The sequence below is a fragment of the Pseudophryne corroboree genome, chromosome 1 (genome assembly GCF_028390025.1).
Source record: "Pseudophryne corroboree isolate aPseCor3 chromosome 1, aPseCor3.hap2, whole genome shotgun sequence".
Lineage (NCBI taxonomy): Eukaryota > Metazoa > Chordata > Amphibia > Anura > Myobatrachidae > Pseudophryne > Pseudophryne corroboree.
The window spans coordinates 1,145,580,086-1,145,595,755 of NC_086444.1; the positions used below are offsets into that span (position 1 = coordinate 1,145,580,086).

Sequence of the window (15,670 nt, forward strand, 5' to 3'; positions counted from 1 at the left end):
TTACTATCCTACACCTATCACTTTCCTACATACTATCCTACTCCTATCACTTTCCTACATACTATCCTACTCCTATCACTTTCCTACATACTAACCTACTCCTATCACTTTCCTACATACTATCCTACACCTATCACTTTCCTACATTACTATCCTACTCCTATCACTTTCCTACATACTATCTTACTCCTATCACTTTCCTACATACTATCCTACTCCTATCACTTTCCTACATTACTATCCTACTCTTATCACTTTCCTACCTTTCCTACATTACTATCCTACTCCTATCACTTTCCTACATACTATCCTACTCCTATCACTTTCCTACATTACTATCCTACTCCTATCACTTTCCTACATACTATCATACTTCTATCACTTTCCTACATTACTATCCTACTCCTATCACTTTCCTACATTACTATCCTACTCCTATCACTTTCCTACATACTATCCTACTCCTATCACTTTCCTACATACTATCCTACTCCTATCACTTTCCTACATACTATCCTACACCTATCACTTTCCTACATTACTATCCTACTCCTATCACTTTCCTACATTACTATCCTACTCCTATCACTTTCCTACATTACTATCCTACTCCTATCACTTTCCTACATTACTATCCTACTCCTATCACTTTCCTACATACTATCCTACTCCTATCACTTTCCTACATTACTATCCTACTCCTATCACTTTCCTACATTACTATCCTACTCCTATCACTTTCCTACATTACTATCCTACTCCTATCACTTTCCTACATACTATCCTACTCCTATCACTTTCCTACATACTATCCTACACCTATCACTTTCCTACATTACTATCCTACTCCTATCACTTTCCTACATTACTATCCTACTCCTATCACTTTCCTACATTACTATCCTACTCCTATCACTTTCCTACATTACTATCCTACTCTTATCACTTTCCTACCTTTCCTACATTACTATCCTACTCCTATCACTTTCCTACATACTATCCTACTCCTATCACTTTCCTACATTACTATCCTACTCCTATCACTTTCCTACATACTATCATACTCCTATCACTTTTCTACATTACTATCCTACTCCTATCACTTTCCTACATTACTATCCTACTCCTATCACTTCCCTACATTACTATCCTACTCCTATCACTTTCCTACATACTATCCTACACCTATCACTTTCCTACATACTATCCTACACCTATCACTTTCCTACATTACTATCCTACTCCTATCACTTTCCTACATTACTATCCTACTCCTATCACTTTCCTACATTACTATCCTACTCCTATCACTTTCCTACATTACTATCCTACTCCTATCACTTTCCTACATTACTACCCTACTCCTATCACTTTCCTACATTTACTATCCTACTCCTATCACTTTCCTACATTACTATCCTACTCCTATCACTTTCCTACATTACTATCCTACTCCTATCACTTTCCTACATTACTATCCTACTCCTATCACTTTCCTACATTACTATCCTACTCCTATCACTTTCCTACATACTAATCTACTCCTTTCACTTTCCTACATACTATCCTACTCCTATCACTTTCCTACATTACTATCCTACTCCTATCACTTTCCTACATACTATTCTACTCCTATCACTTTCCTACATTACTATCCTACTCCTATCACTTTCCTACATACTTTTCTACTCCTATCACTTTCCTACATTACTATCCTACTCCTATCACTTTCCTACATACTATCATACTCCTATCACTTTCCTACATTACTATCCTACTCCTATCACTTTCCTACATTACTATCCTACTCCTATCACTTTCCTACATTACTATCCTACTCCTATCACGTTCCTACATACTATCCTACACCTATCACTTTCCTACATTACTATCCTACTCCTATCACTTTCCTACATTACTATCCTACTCCTATCACTTTCCTACATACTATCCTACTCCTATCACTTTCCTACATACTATCCTACTCCTATCACTTTCCTACATACTATCCTACACCTATCACTTTCCTACATTACTATCCTACTCCTATCACTTTCCTACTTTACTATCCTACTCCTATCACTTTCCTACATTACTATCCTACTCCTATCACTTTCCTACATACTAATCTACTCCTATCACTTTCCTACATACTATCCTACTCCTATCACTTTCCTACATACCATCCTACTCATCACTTTCCTACATACTATCCTACTCCTATCACTTTCCTACATTACTATTCTACTCCTATCACTTTCCTACATACTATCCTACACCTATCACTTTCCTACATTACTATCCTACTCCTATCACTTTCCTACCTTTCCTACATTACTATCCTACTCCTATCACTTTCCTACATTACTATCCTACTCCTATCACTTTCCTACATACTATCCTACTCCTATCACTTTCCTACATTACTATCCTACTCCTATCACTTTCCTACATTACTATCCTACTCCTATCACTTTCCTACATACTATCCTACTCCTATCACTTTCCTACATACTATCCTACTCCTATCACTTTCCTACATACTATCCTACACCTATCACTTTCCTACATTACTATCCTACTCCTATCACTTTCCTACATTACTATCCTACTCCTATCACTTTCCTACATTACTATCCTACTCCTATCACTTTCCTACATTACTATCCTACTCCTATCACTTTCCTACATACTATCCTACTCCTATCACTTTCCTACATACTATCCTACACCTATCACTTTCCTACATTACTATCCTACTCCTATCACTTTCCTACATACTAATCTACTCCTATCACTTTCCTACATACTATCCTACTCCTATCACTTTCCTACATACCATCCTACTCATCACTTTCCTACATACTATCCTACTCCTATCACTTTCCTACATTACTATCCTACTCCTATCACTTTCCTACCTTTCCTACATTACTATCCTACTCCTATCACTTTCCTACATACTATCCTACTCCTATCACTTTCCTACATTACTATCCTACTCCTATCACTTTCCTACATACTATCATACTCCTATCACTTTCCTACATTACTATCCTACTCCTATCACTTTCCTACATTACTATCCTACTCCTATCACTTTCCTACATACTATCCTACACCTATCACTTTCCTACATTACTATCCTACTCCTATCACTTTCCTACCTTTCCTACATTACTATCCTACTCCTATCACTTTCCTACATTACTATCCTACTCCTATCACTTTCCTACATACTATCCTACTCCTATCACTTTCCTACATTACTATCCTACATTACTATCCTACTCCTATCACTTTCCTACATACTATCCTACTCCTATCACTTTCCTACATACTATCCTAATCCTATCACTTTCCTACATACTATCCTACACCTATCACTTTCCTCCATTACTATCCTACTCCTATCACTTTCCTACATACTAATCTACTCCTATCACTTTCCTACATACTATCCTACTCCTATCACTTTCCTACATACCATCCTACTCATCACTTTCCTACATACTATCCTACTCCTATCACTTTCCTACATTACTATCCTACTCCTATCACTTTCCTACCTTTCCTACATTACTATCCTACTCCTATCACTTTCCTACATTACTATCCTACTCCTATCACTTTCCTACATACTATCCTACTCCTATCACTTTCCTACATTACTATCCTACTCCTATCACTTTCCTACATTACTATCCTACTCCTATCACTTTCCTACATTACTATCCTACTCCTATCACTTTCCTACATACTATCCTACTCCTATCACTTTCCTACATACTATCCTACACCTATCACTTTCCTACATACTATCCTACACCTATCACTTTCCTACATTACTATCCTACTCCTATCACTTTCCTACCTTTCCTACATTACTATCCTACTCCTATCACTTTCCTACATACTATCCTACTCCTATCACTTTCTTACATTACTATCCTACTCCTATCACTTTCCTACATTACTATCCTACTCATATCACTTTCCTACATACTATCCTACTCCTATCACTTTCCTACATTACTATCCTACTCCTATCACTTTCCTACATACCATCCTACTCATCACTTTCCTACATACTATCCTACTCCTATCACTTTCCTACATTACTATCCTACTCCTATCACTTTCCTACATACTATCCTACTCCTATCACTTTCCTACATACTATCCTACACCTATCACTTTCCTACATTACTATCCTACTCCTATCACTTTCCTACATACTAATCTACTCCTATCACTTTCCTACATACTATCCTACTCCTATCACTTTCCTACTATCCTACTCCTATCACTTTCCTACTGGGAGGCAGTCAATTTACCGGCTGTCGGGATAACTACGCCGGAATCCCGACACCCAGTGGAATACCCACTTGGGTGGTGTTTCACGCCACCACCGAGGGGGAATATAACCCTGTGGCGACTTAAGGATGCCATCGGGCCCGAAGCGTGATCCCTTCCTACTATCCTACATATTATCCTGGGGGGTAATTCAGATTTGATCGCAGCAGCAAATTTGTTAGCTAATGGGCAAAACCATATGCACTGCAGGTGGGGCAGATATAACATATGCAGAGAGAGTTAGATATGGGTGGAGTGAGCTCAAATTCAAATCTAAATTGCAGTATAAAAATAAAGCAGCCAGTATTTACCCTGCACAGAAACAATATAACCCACCCAAATCTAACTCTCTCTGCACATGTTACATCTGCCCCACCTGCAGTGCACATGGTTTTGGCCATTAGAGACAGATTTTGCTGCTGCAATCAGGTCTGAATTAGGCCCCATATTCCTTCGGAGGCCAAAGTTTTTGTATGATGTTATCTTGTACCAAAACGCAGCTTAACAAATGACTACCCAGGTGTAAATAACTGTGCCAATTAACATTTAAATGACTATATTTTACCATACACACAACTCATTGATACAACTAATAACCTCATTAGATTTTAGTTATAACAGGACAGCAGCATGCAGCAACACTGTCACCTTTATAAGTGATTCTACGCCTATTGCAAATAATATAAGGCAACGGTGAGCTGTAAAAGCTCTGTAGGGCTATAAACCAGCCCATAATCTCTCCTTCCCTGGCACACAATATCCTGTCATATTATCATGTATTTACTTATGCAGACCTCGGACATATTCTGCAGTGCTATCAAACATCCAAGTCCAATATACAGGATATGGCACATGTGCCAGTTGCTTGATAACAGGATGACAACATATTTAGATTGCAGGCTCTTCAGGACAGAGGCTGAATGCTTCTATTTACTCTTCAGCATGCCCACAGACATTTGTGCCCCCTAGCAATGATAACACTAGTAATTGTAATGTATTAGTAATAGCACTAGGACTATGAGAGGCAGAGTAATAGTAATAATCAGTAGTACTATAGGACTATATGAGAGGCAGAGTAATAGTAATAATCACTAGTAGTGTAGGACTATATGAGAGGCAGAATAATATTAGTAATAGCACTAGGGCTATATGAGAGGCACAGTAATAGTAATAATAATTAGTACTGTAGGACTATATAAGAGGCAGAGTAATAGTAATAATAAGTAGAACTGTGGGACTATACAAGAGGCAGGTTAATATTAGTAATAAGACTGTAAGACTGGTACAGTAATAATCAGTAGTACTGTTGGACTATACAAGGGGCAGAGTAATATTATTAATAAGTCTAGGACTATGTAAGAGGCAATTAATGAGTAATATCAGCTATATGAGAGGTAGAGTAATATATTACTAATAGGTCTATATGACTAATTGTACTAATCAGTAGTATTGTCTGTAGGACTATAGATGACATTAGTACAGGAGTAATAGTAATAATCAGCAGTACTGTAGGACTATACGAGAGGCAGAGTAATATTAGGAATAGGAATAGGACTATGTAAGAGCCACAGTAATAGTAATGAGTAATACTGTAGGACTATATGAGAGGTAGAGTAATATATTAGTAGTAGGACTATATAACTAATAGTACTAATCAGTAGTACTGTCTGTAGGACTATATATGACATTAGTACAGGAGTAATAATAATAATAAACAGTAGTACTGTAGGACTATATTAGAGGTAGAGCAATATATTAGTAATATGAGTGATAGTAATAATCAGTAGTACTGTCACTGTCGGACTATATTACTATCACTTGTGTACTAATGTCATATATAGTCCTACAGTGACAGTACTACTGATTATTACTATCACTCATATTACTAATATATTACTCTACCTCTAATATAGTCCTACAGTACTACAGATTATTACTATCACTCATGTACTAAGGTCATATAATCGTAGTACTGTAGGACTATATGACTAATAGTACTAATCAGTAGTACTGTCACTGTAGGACTATATATGACATTAGTACATGAGTAATAGTAATAATCAGTAGTACTGTAGGACTATATGAGAGGTAGAGTAATATATTAGTAATATGAGTGTTAGTAATAATCAGCAGCACTGTCACTGTAGGACTATATATGACATTAGTACATGAGTAATAGTAATAATCGGTAGTACTGTAGGACTATATGAGAGGTAAATATATCAGTAATAATCAGTAGTAGTGTCACTAGGACGATATATGACATTAGTACATGAGTAATAGTAATAATCGGTAGTACTGTAGGACTATATAAGAGGTAAATATATCAGTAATAGCAATAATCAGTAGTACTGTCACTGTAGGACTATATATGACATTAGTACATGAGTGATAGTAATAATCAGTAATACTGTCACTGTAGGACTGTATATGACATTAGTACATGAGTAACAGTAATAATCAGTAGTACTGTAGGACTATATGAAAGGTAGAGTAATATGAGTGTTAGTAATAATCAGTAGTACTGTCACTGTAGGACTATATATGACATTAGTACATGAGTGATAGTAATAATCAGTAATACTGTCACTGAAGGACTATATATGACATTAGTACATGAGTAATAGTAATAATCGGTAGTACTGTAGTACTTTATGAGAGGTATAGTAATATATCAGTAATAGTAATAATCAGTAGTACTGTCACTGTAGAACTATATATGACACTAGTACTAGGACTATATAATAATAATAGCAGCAGCAGAGCAGTAGAGCTGAGATGAGCGGTGCAGGGAGCAGGCTGTGGGCCAGGCCCCATGACACCCGCTACATGCAGACCATGGGGCTAAAGCACACAATGGGGGCGCTCAGGCGCCCCCTGGGGACCCTCCTAGTGATGCAGCTACTGTACAGCGATATACACAGGCATACATTACCCGGTGACCCGGCCCCGCTCCCCGCTCTCCCGGATCCAGGACAGGACAATAAGATCGCATTTGAAAAGTTCTCTCCCTCCCTCCCAACGTCCAACTTTCATCCCAGATACAATAGCTGCAGCCACCGCCTCCTCCTCCTCCTCCAGCCGACGCTGCGGCCTATCCCCACCCTCCCCGCCCCGGCCTCTCCTCCCCGCCCGCCCCGCTCCCCCCGTCTCCTAGGGGACGCGTGTGTTGGTGCGAATGGAGGAGGCTCATTGGGCCGCTGGTTACCCTGACCTGTCCCATTATTGTTGTTGTCGCGTCAGCCAGTCGGGCGCATTACTGTCTATAGCGCTGCGGTGAGTCTGACCCGAGGAGCTTACACTCTAACCTGTTACTATCCATAGATCACCTCTCTATAGCGCTGCAGAGAGTCTGACCAGAGGAGCTTACACTCTAACCTGTTACTCTCCATAGATCACCTCTCTATAGCGCTGCTGAGAGTCTGACCAGAGGAGCTGACACTCTAACCTGTTACTATCCAGAGATCACCTCTCTATAGCGCTGCGGTGGGTCTGACCAGAGGAGCTTACACTCTAACCTGTTACTATCCAGAGATAACCTCTCTATAGCGCTGCGGTGGGTCTGACCAGAGGAGTTTACACTCTAACCTGTTACTATCCATAGATCACCTCTCTATAGCGCTGCGGTGGGTCTGACCAGAGGAGCTTACACTCTAACCTGTTACTATCCATAGATCATCTCTCTATAGCGCTGCGGTGGGTCTGACCAGAGGAGCTTACACTCTAACCTGTTACTATCCAGAGATCACCAATCTATAGCGCTGCGGTGGGTCTGACCAGAGGAGCTTACACTCTAACCTGTTACTATCCAGAGATCATCTCTCTATAGCGCTGCGGTGGGTCTGACCAGAGGAGCTTACACTCTAACCTGTTACTATCCAGAAATCACCTCTCTATAGCGCTGCGGTGGGTCTGACCAGAGGAGCTTACACTCTAACCTGTTACTATCCAGAGATCACCTCTCTATAGCGCTGCGGTGGGACTGACCAGAGGAGCTTACACTCTAACCTGTTAATATCCAGAGATCACCTCTCTATAGCGCTGCGGTGGGTCTGACCAGAGAAGCTTACTCTTCATAGATCACCTCTCCATAATGATACTGGTGTGGTTACTCCTCTCTGCCTTCCTGGGCCCCTACAGATTTTAGTAACCTGTAAAATCCCATCCTAGTCACTGATATAGTGTAATGCATATTGGTTTTAGTGACGACCTTTCTGGTGATGTCTCTTCTGTCATAATGATTCCTGTGTCTCCATCACACGTCTGGAGGAGCTGCTGAATGTTGTGCACGATAATGCCAGTGTTGTGTATTGTTCCTATAGTGACCACCCGGTGTGGACAGTGCATACCTGTCAGTACGTCTCTAATAGGGGCTAGCTGGGGACTTACTGTAGGTATGTGTTTGTTGTGTAACTATAGAGGAAGAAATATTTCACAGTACAGGTAAATAAACACATTGTTAGTGTCATACAGCACACAGCCTGCACCATCACTCACTCTTATACACAATGACAGATTCGTCATATCCAAAGTGCCGAATACTACTATTCCACCTTTATCATTATTATCATTATTCTTCCTCTTATTATTATTATCTGTAAGGTGTGATAACGTTTCCACAATGCCATACAGAGCAAAGATACAAAAAACAACAACTGGTAAACAGAGTAACAAATGTACATAAGTGTGGGCATAGTACTTACGTATACCAATTGGCTGGGCTAGTGGACCTAAGAAGAGGTAAGAAATAGGAGGGAGGGCCCTGCTGGCGAGAGCTTACATTACATTCTAACGGTTAAATGGAATTTCATCTATTGGGGATCTATATAATGATCAATGGTAGTCTGTCCGGTCTCTGACATGCGCAAGCTTCCTCTCTTGCTGAAGGACACAGAGACAGACAGCCATCCTGCAGGTATCCGTTTGGATGGTCGACCATGTTATGGTCGACAGTCATTGGGTCGACCACTATTGGTCGACATTGACATGGTTGACATGGACGACACATGAAATGGTCGACCTAATAACTGTCGACCATCCAAACGGATACCTGCAGGGTTTCGGTATGAATGGTCGACTATTCATACCGAAACCATCCTGCAGAAGACAGGAGAACCAGTAGGTATAGCGGGGAGGGGCACCATGCAGGGCCAGCAATGGAAATCTTGGGGCGCTGTACACTCAGCTTTCGCGGGGCACCCCCTCCCTCCCTGCTAGATACAGGTCGTCGGCTTGAGTCTTTTCTTTTCCCTGCAATGGGGAACCTCTGAAGAAATGGACAGATGATAACGGCAGTGGATATTGGCCCTCATTCCGAGTTGATCGGTCGCAAGGCGAATTTAGCAGAGTTACACACGCTAAGCCTACGCCTACTGGGAGTGTATCTTAGCTTCTTAAAATTGCGACCGATGTATTCGCAATATTGCGATTACAAACTACTTTGCAGTTTCTGAGTAACTTCAACCTTACTCTGCCTGTGCGATCAGTTCAGTGCTTGTCGTTCCTGGTTTGACGTCACAAACACACCCAGCGTTCGCTCAGACACTCCCCCGTTTCTCCAGCCACTCCTGCGTTTTTTCCGGAAACGGTAGCGTTTTCATCCACACGCCCATAAAACGCCGTGTTTCCGCCCAGTAACACCCATTTCCTGTCAATCACATTACGATCGCCGGAGCGATGAAAAAGCCGTGAGTAAAAATAATATCTTCATTGTTAAATTACTTGGCGCAGTCGCAGTGCGAATATTGCGCATGCGTACTAAGCGGATTTTCATTGCGATGCGATGAAAAATACCGAGCGAACGACTCGGAATGAGGGCCATTATTCGTATAGGCAATAACAAGGTCCAGAAGGCGTCTGTTTATGTAGGGATATAACCAGTGTCGTCATCATGATAACACAAAGGTAATATGAAGGGTTTCTTTTAGAATTGTCATCTTATGATTGTGTCCCAGACTTTTCCTTTTAAATCTCCAGCCACTGTGTTTTTACAGCTATCTCATCCCACCTGTATTACTGCGGCGGTGAGGGCTCAGTGACAGGGTCGCTATGGGCTCCTGTCCTTATCAGCACTGCTATCTAAAAGATAGCACGCCGATATGAGGGCAATGTGTGAGCGGTCAGCATCGGTGACACCTGTAGCTGTCGACCTGCAGCTGTTGATATCTCCACAGCAGGGACAGAGCTGTCCCTGGCTGTGGCGGGCGCTGGCTCCGGACTGCGCAGGAGATCTCGCGTGAGTAGTAAGATCCGATCCATGTGCAGTACAGCCGGCTGGGCTGGGAGATACAGTGCATCAGTGCTGATGTGCTGTGAGCTCAGGGGATCATCACCGGAGGGGGGGGGGTCTTCACTTCCCCGCTTCGGCAGACAAGATGTTCTTACAATTTGTCAATGTCCCTTCCTGCTTTGCCTCTGTAATGATACTTGACGCTATAATACATTTACCCCCATGTCTCTCCAGTATCCTCAGTTCCTCCTCGGTGTCACTCCATAGATCATCCCCCCTCTTTAGCTGTGGCGTAACTACAGCCCCCACAGCCAGTGCGGAGGCACAGGGCTGCGGGGGCTCTGCCGCTGATTCAGTGCAGATTCCCATGCGGACGGGTAGTCAATCTGCTAAATATCCCTCCCAAAATGGCTGCCACCATGTAGGAGACAGACGCTGGAGGTCATACTTGACCTCTAGTGTCTGACAGAGCCAGGTAGTGCCGGGACCCGGGAGAGCACAGTGCAACGATCATGACACCGACAGCATAAAAACCCATGACACCCAGCTCATGAAACCCTTGGCAACAAGCATGACACCCAGCGCATGAAACCCCTGGCAACGAGCATTACCCCCTGGCAACGAGCATGACATCCAGTGCATGAAACCCCTCGCAGCGAGCATAACACCCCTGGCAATGAGCATGACACTGACAGTATGAAAACCCCTGGCAACGAGCATTACACACACCTGGTAGTGAACATGATGCCCAGTGCATGAAACCCCTGGCAACGAGCATGACAACCAGAGCATGAAAACCCCTGGAAACAAGCATAGAAACAAGATCATGAAACCCCTGGCAATGAGCAGGTAATTTAAAAGTAATTAGAAGCCTTACTGTGGGGCATAATGTGTAATGGGCATTGCAGTGTGTGGCATAATGTATCATGGACATTGCAGTGTGTGACATAATGTATAACGGGCATTGTGGGGTGTGGCATAATGTTTCTCAGGCATTACGATGTGTGGCATACTGTATCACGGGCATTGCGTTATGCAGTATAATGTCTCAAGGGTATTATGGTGTGTGGCATAATGTATCACCGGTATTACAGTGCGTGGCATAATGTATCAAGGGTATTGCATTGTGTGGCATAATGTATGACTGGCATTGCGGTGTGGCATAATGTGTCACACGCAGTATGGTTTGTGGCATAATGTGTCAGAAGCATTACGGTGTGTGGCATATTGTGTAATGGCCATTGCAGTATGTGGCATAATGTATACTGGGCATTACTATAAGGAGGACAAATGACAAATAATTTAAGGGGCGTGAATCAGGATTATTTATTTCCTGTGGTGGCCAATGTCTGGGTGTGCAGGTTGCAAAACAGGGGTATAAAGTAGTCTTTTCCTGCAATGCCTTGCTCGTTGCAGCAAAGCCACGCCCCTTGCCCCAAGGCCACGCCCTTTTTTTAGCGCATGCAAATTCTTTACTTTTTTTGGCTTGGGGGAGAACAGTGTCTAGTTACGCCACTGCTCTGGAGTCTCCCCAGTAGCCTCAGCTCGCCTCACCCCCGTATGTCTTCTCCATAGCCTCCGCCCCCCGTTTCACTCCAGCAGCTTCTGCCCACACCCCCACCCTCCTGTGTCTTTCCAGTAGCCTCAGCACCCCCTCCCCCTGTGTCTCCATAGCTCAGCACCTCTCGCAAGTCTCTCCTGCCCCCTCAGCTTTCCTCACCCCCTCCTAAGTCTATCAATAGTCCCAGCCCCCCCACGCCAAACCACACTCAGAGAAACCCAAAGTGTGACTATTTCGGGTGAGGACACACCCCTTTCTAAGCAGGATACATCAAGTTTCCAAAGCTTGAGACTGTTGGCACATATGTAAGAATTGCACTCATGCTCCCAAATGAAATGAGCCTTAAACAAAAGTAAATAGCAGTTAAAGGGCTTTTCTGCACTTAATTAACGAGGAGTTTAAATATTAATTTATATTATCTGCCTATTTGTGTGGTCAAATATTTTCTCAAATTTCGCCCAACTGCGATCGGAAAGAACATATAACAAACAGTTCTCGTGGGACAGCCAGAGTGGAACATACTGAGCAGTTTATTATAAATCTCAATCAAATGTATTAGATACTTGAGCAGTTAAGTGGATTGTATTCTGATTTGTCACCAATAGGACGTGACCGCTGGTCAAATGCTCTTAGTACACATTGTGGGTTCTATAAATAAAGTGACTACCGCTCTTATTGATAACATATGTTTAATAACTAGTTTATACAATGCTGTATATGGCAAATCCAGAAATTCATACAACACAAAATAATCTACATATGACCAGATTGGAAATCCTTACTTGCCTTATACAGAAAGACTCTGGGTCAGATGTACTAAGCCTGAAAAGTGATAAATATCACAGCGATAAAGTACCAGCCAATCGGCTCCTAACTGTCATTTTTCAAACACAGCCTGTAACATGGCAGTTAGGAGCCGATTGGCTGGTGCTTTATCACAGTGATATTTATCACTTTTCAGGCTTAGTACATCTCCCCCTCTGTGTTGGGGCACACTTTGAAAATATGAAATATGTTAAAACCTAACGCTTTGTAAAGTTAATCATAAGAAAAAGGATCGACATAGCAGCGCCGTAACTACGTGTGTGCCAAGGGGGCTTGGCACACAGCGCAGTTGCCCTGAGGGCGCAACGGCCAGCGGCATGTAATGAGTCAAATTGACTCATTACATGCCGCCTCTGTGTGCGCCGTGCGCGGCTGGAGGGAGAGGAGACCAGCGCCGGGTTCAAGGAAGAGGAGGGAGGGGGAGCAGGGAGCCGCAGCAGCGCTATTTGATTGGTAGTAAGCGCCGCTGCAGCATCCCCCTCTCCTTCTGTATTGGCTGCCCGGCGCAGCTATGGATGCTGGGATGCGGTTCCTTCATCCCAGCATCCATAGCAGCGCCGGGCAGCCAATACAGAAGGAGAGGGGGATGCTGCAGCGGCGCTTACTACCAATCAAATAGCGCTGCTGCGGCTCCCTGCTCCCCCTCCCTCCTCCTCCTTCTCATCTCACTGCCTGCACCGAGAGGGAGATGCCAGCACGAGGAGCCTGTCAGCGGGGAGAAGGTAAGTATATCCCTCTCTCTCTTTCTTTCTTTCTTTCTTTCTTTCTCTCTCTCTTTCTCTCTCTCTCTCTCTCTCTCTCTCTCAGGGGGACACCGTCTGCCGCAATGTATAAAAAGGGGTCCTGGCTGCCGCAATGTATAAAAAGGGGGTCTGGCTGCCGCAATGTGTAAAAAGGGGGGGGTCCTGGCTGCCGCAATGTGTAAAGAGGGGGCCTGGCTGCCGCAATGTGTAAAAAGGGGTCCTGGCTGCCGCAATGTGTAAAAAGGGGGCCTGGCTGCCGCAATGTGTAAAATGGGGTCCTGGCTGCCGCAATGTGTAAAAAGGGGGCCTGGCTGCCGCAATGTGTAAAGAGGGGGCCTGGCTGCCGCAATGTGTAAAAAGGGGGACTGGCTGACGTAATGTGTAAAAATGGGGACGCTGTCTGCTGTAATGTATAAAAGGGGCTCTACCTGGTGTAGTGGCGCTACTGTGCAGCGTAATTTGAATAATGTAGACTACTGTGCACCGTAGTATGAATTGCTATTATTTTGTGGCCACGCCCCTTCCCCGTGAAGCCACGCCCCTATAATTTTTTCACGCGCCTACGGCGCGCACTGCCCTTATCTTACATGGGGGGGCGCCACTGTCGTTTCTTGCACACAGCGCTAAAATGCCTAGTTACGGCACTGCGACATAGACTTTAGTCTAAAAACAAACACCTATAGGATACTTAAAGTATGTAAATATTAGGGTTAAAATGCCCTCAATTGACACTAATCATATTCCATAGTGGACAGTGGGGGTCATTCCGACCTGTTCACACGCTGCCATTTTTCGCAGCGCAGCAATCAGGTCACTACTGCGCATGTGTATGCACCGCAACGGGTACAAAGCGGATCGTTGCTGAGCGATGGATTTAACGAAGAATCCATTCACACAGCCGATTGCAAGGAGATTGACAGGAAGGAGGCGTTTATGGGTGTCAACTGACCATTTTCTGGGAGTGGTTGGGTTTCGTAGGCGTGTCCAAGCGTTTGCAGGGCGGGTGTCTGACGTCATTTCCGGGACCAGACAGGCTGAAGTGATCGCAGCGGCTAAGTAAGTCCAGAGCTACTCAGAAACTGCATAAAATGTTTTTGCAGAGCTCGGCTGCACAGGCGTTCACACACTTGCAAAGCGAAAATACACTCCCCCATAGGTGGCGACAATCTGACCGCAGCGCTGCAAAAAATAGCTAGCGAGTGATCAACTCAGAATGACCGCCTGTGTCAATTTGAGATTTACGCCTAAGGTGAAAAATATTTCAAAACAGAGATATATATGATATGTAAGTGTATCAGGAGTACATTTACTACTGTTATAAAATTAAATGAGTATCGTGTAAACTCCTTGATAATTGCTCCCTTGGTGCTGTGGGTAATCAGCTGAGCAAAGTTTAATTTTTTGGTATTTGAATATGTGTCATTAGATTTCTATTCCTAACAAGAGGATGTAGATATGAGGTAAAGCCAATGTTTCCTTCACCACTTCTGCTGTTTGCTGGGAAATAGTGCTACTGCACCTGATATTCCAAGGTAGTCACCTAACCTTGTACTGATCAGGCCTGTCACTGCTTTGCTTCCAAGATCAGACGGATTTGGGCGTGGCCAGTGAAGTGTGGCAGTAGTATTGTGACCCATGAGAGAGTGTATGGTTTTGGCATGTATTCCAAAAGTGAGAACTTCAACTGTCCCGCTAGTCTGCCCCAAGTCCCTGTTACAGTGTGCATTGCAGGGAACTTGATGTCTGGCAGTGGATGAGAGAGTTCTCAAATAAGTAGGGATAGAGTCAGGGCCGTCTTTTCGTATGGGCTCAATGGGCTCTTGCCCAAGGGCCCCAGGAGTATAAGGGCGCTAGGCTGATAGCTGAGGTTACCCTCTTTCAAGGGGTGCCAGATTTTTGAAAATCGGCCCTGGGAAACCGGAGATATCCGACTTGAAAGCAGTGGTCCCCATCCAA

At 43.4% G+C, this 15,670-nt stretch overlaps 1 protein-coding gene and 1 pseudogene across 1 annotated transcript in view; both read right to left on the minus strand.

Annotated features, from left to right (window-relative positions):
* The window catches only part of RGS12 (regulator of G protein signaling 12), a 418,735-nt gene extending 411,343 nt beyond the window's left edge, over positions 1-7,392 (minus strand). Inside the window, exon 1 of the mRNA XM_063924288.1 lies at positions 7,292-7,392. The gene's annotated coding sequence lies outside the window, so the exon portion shown is untranslated. The remainder of the gene's footprint in view (positions 1-7,291) is intronic.
* A 7,829-nt stretch (positions 7,393-15,221) lies between these two features.
* Positions 15,222-15,340, minus strand: LOC134941968 (5S ribosomal RNA; annotated as a pseudogene).
* Between the last annotated feature and the right edge of the window lie 330 nt (positions 15,341-15,670).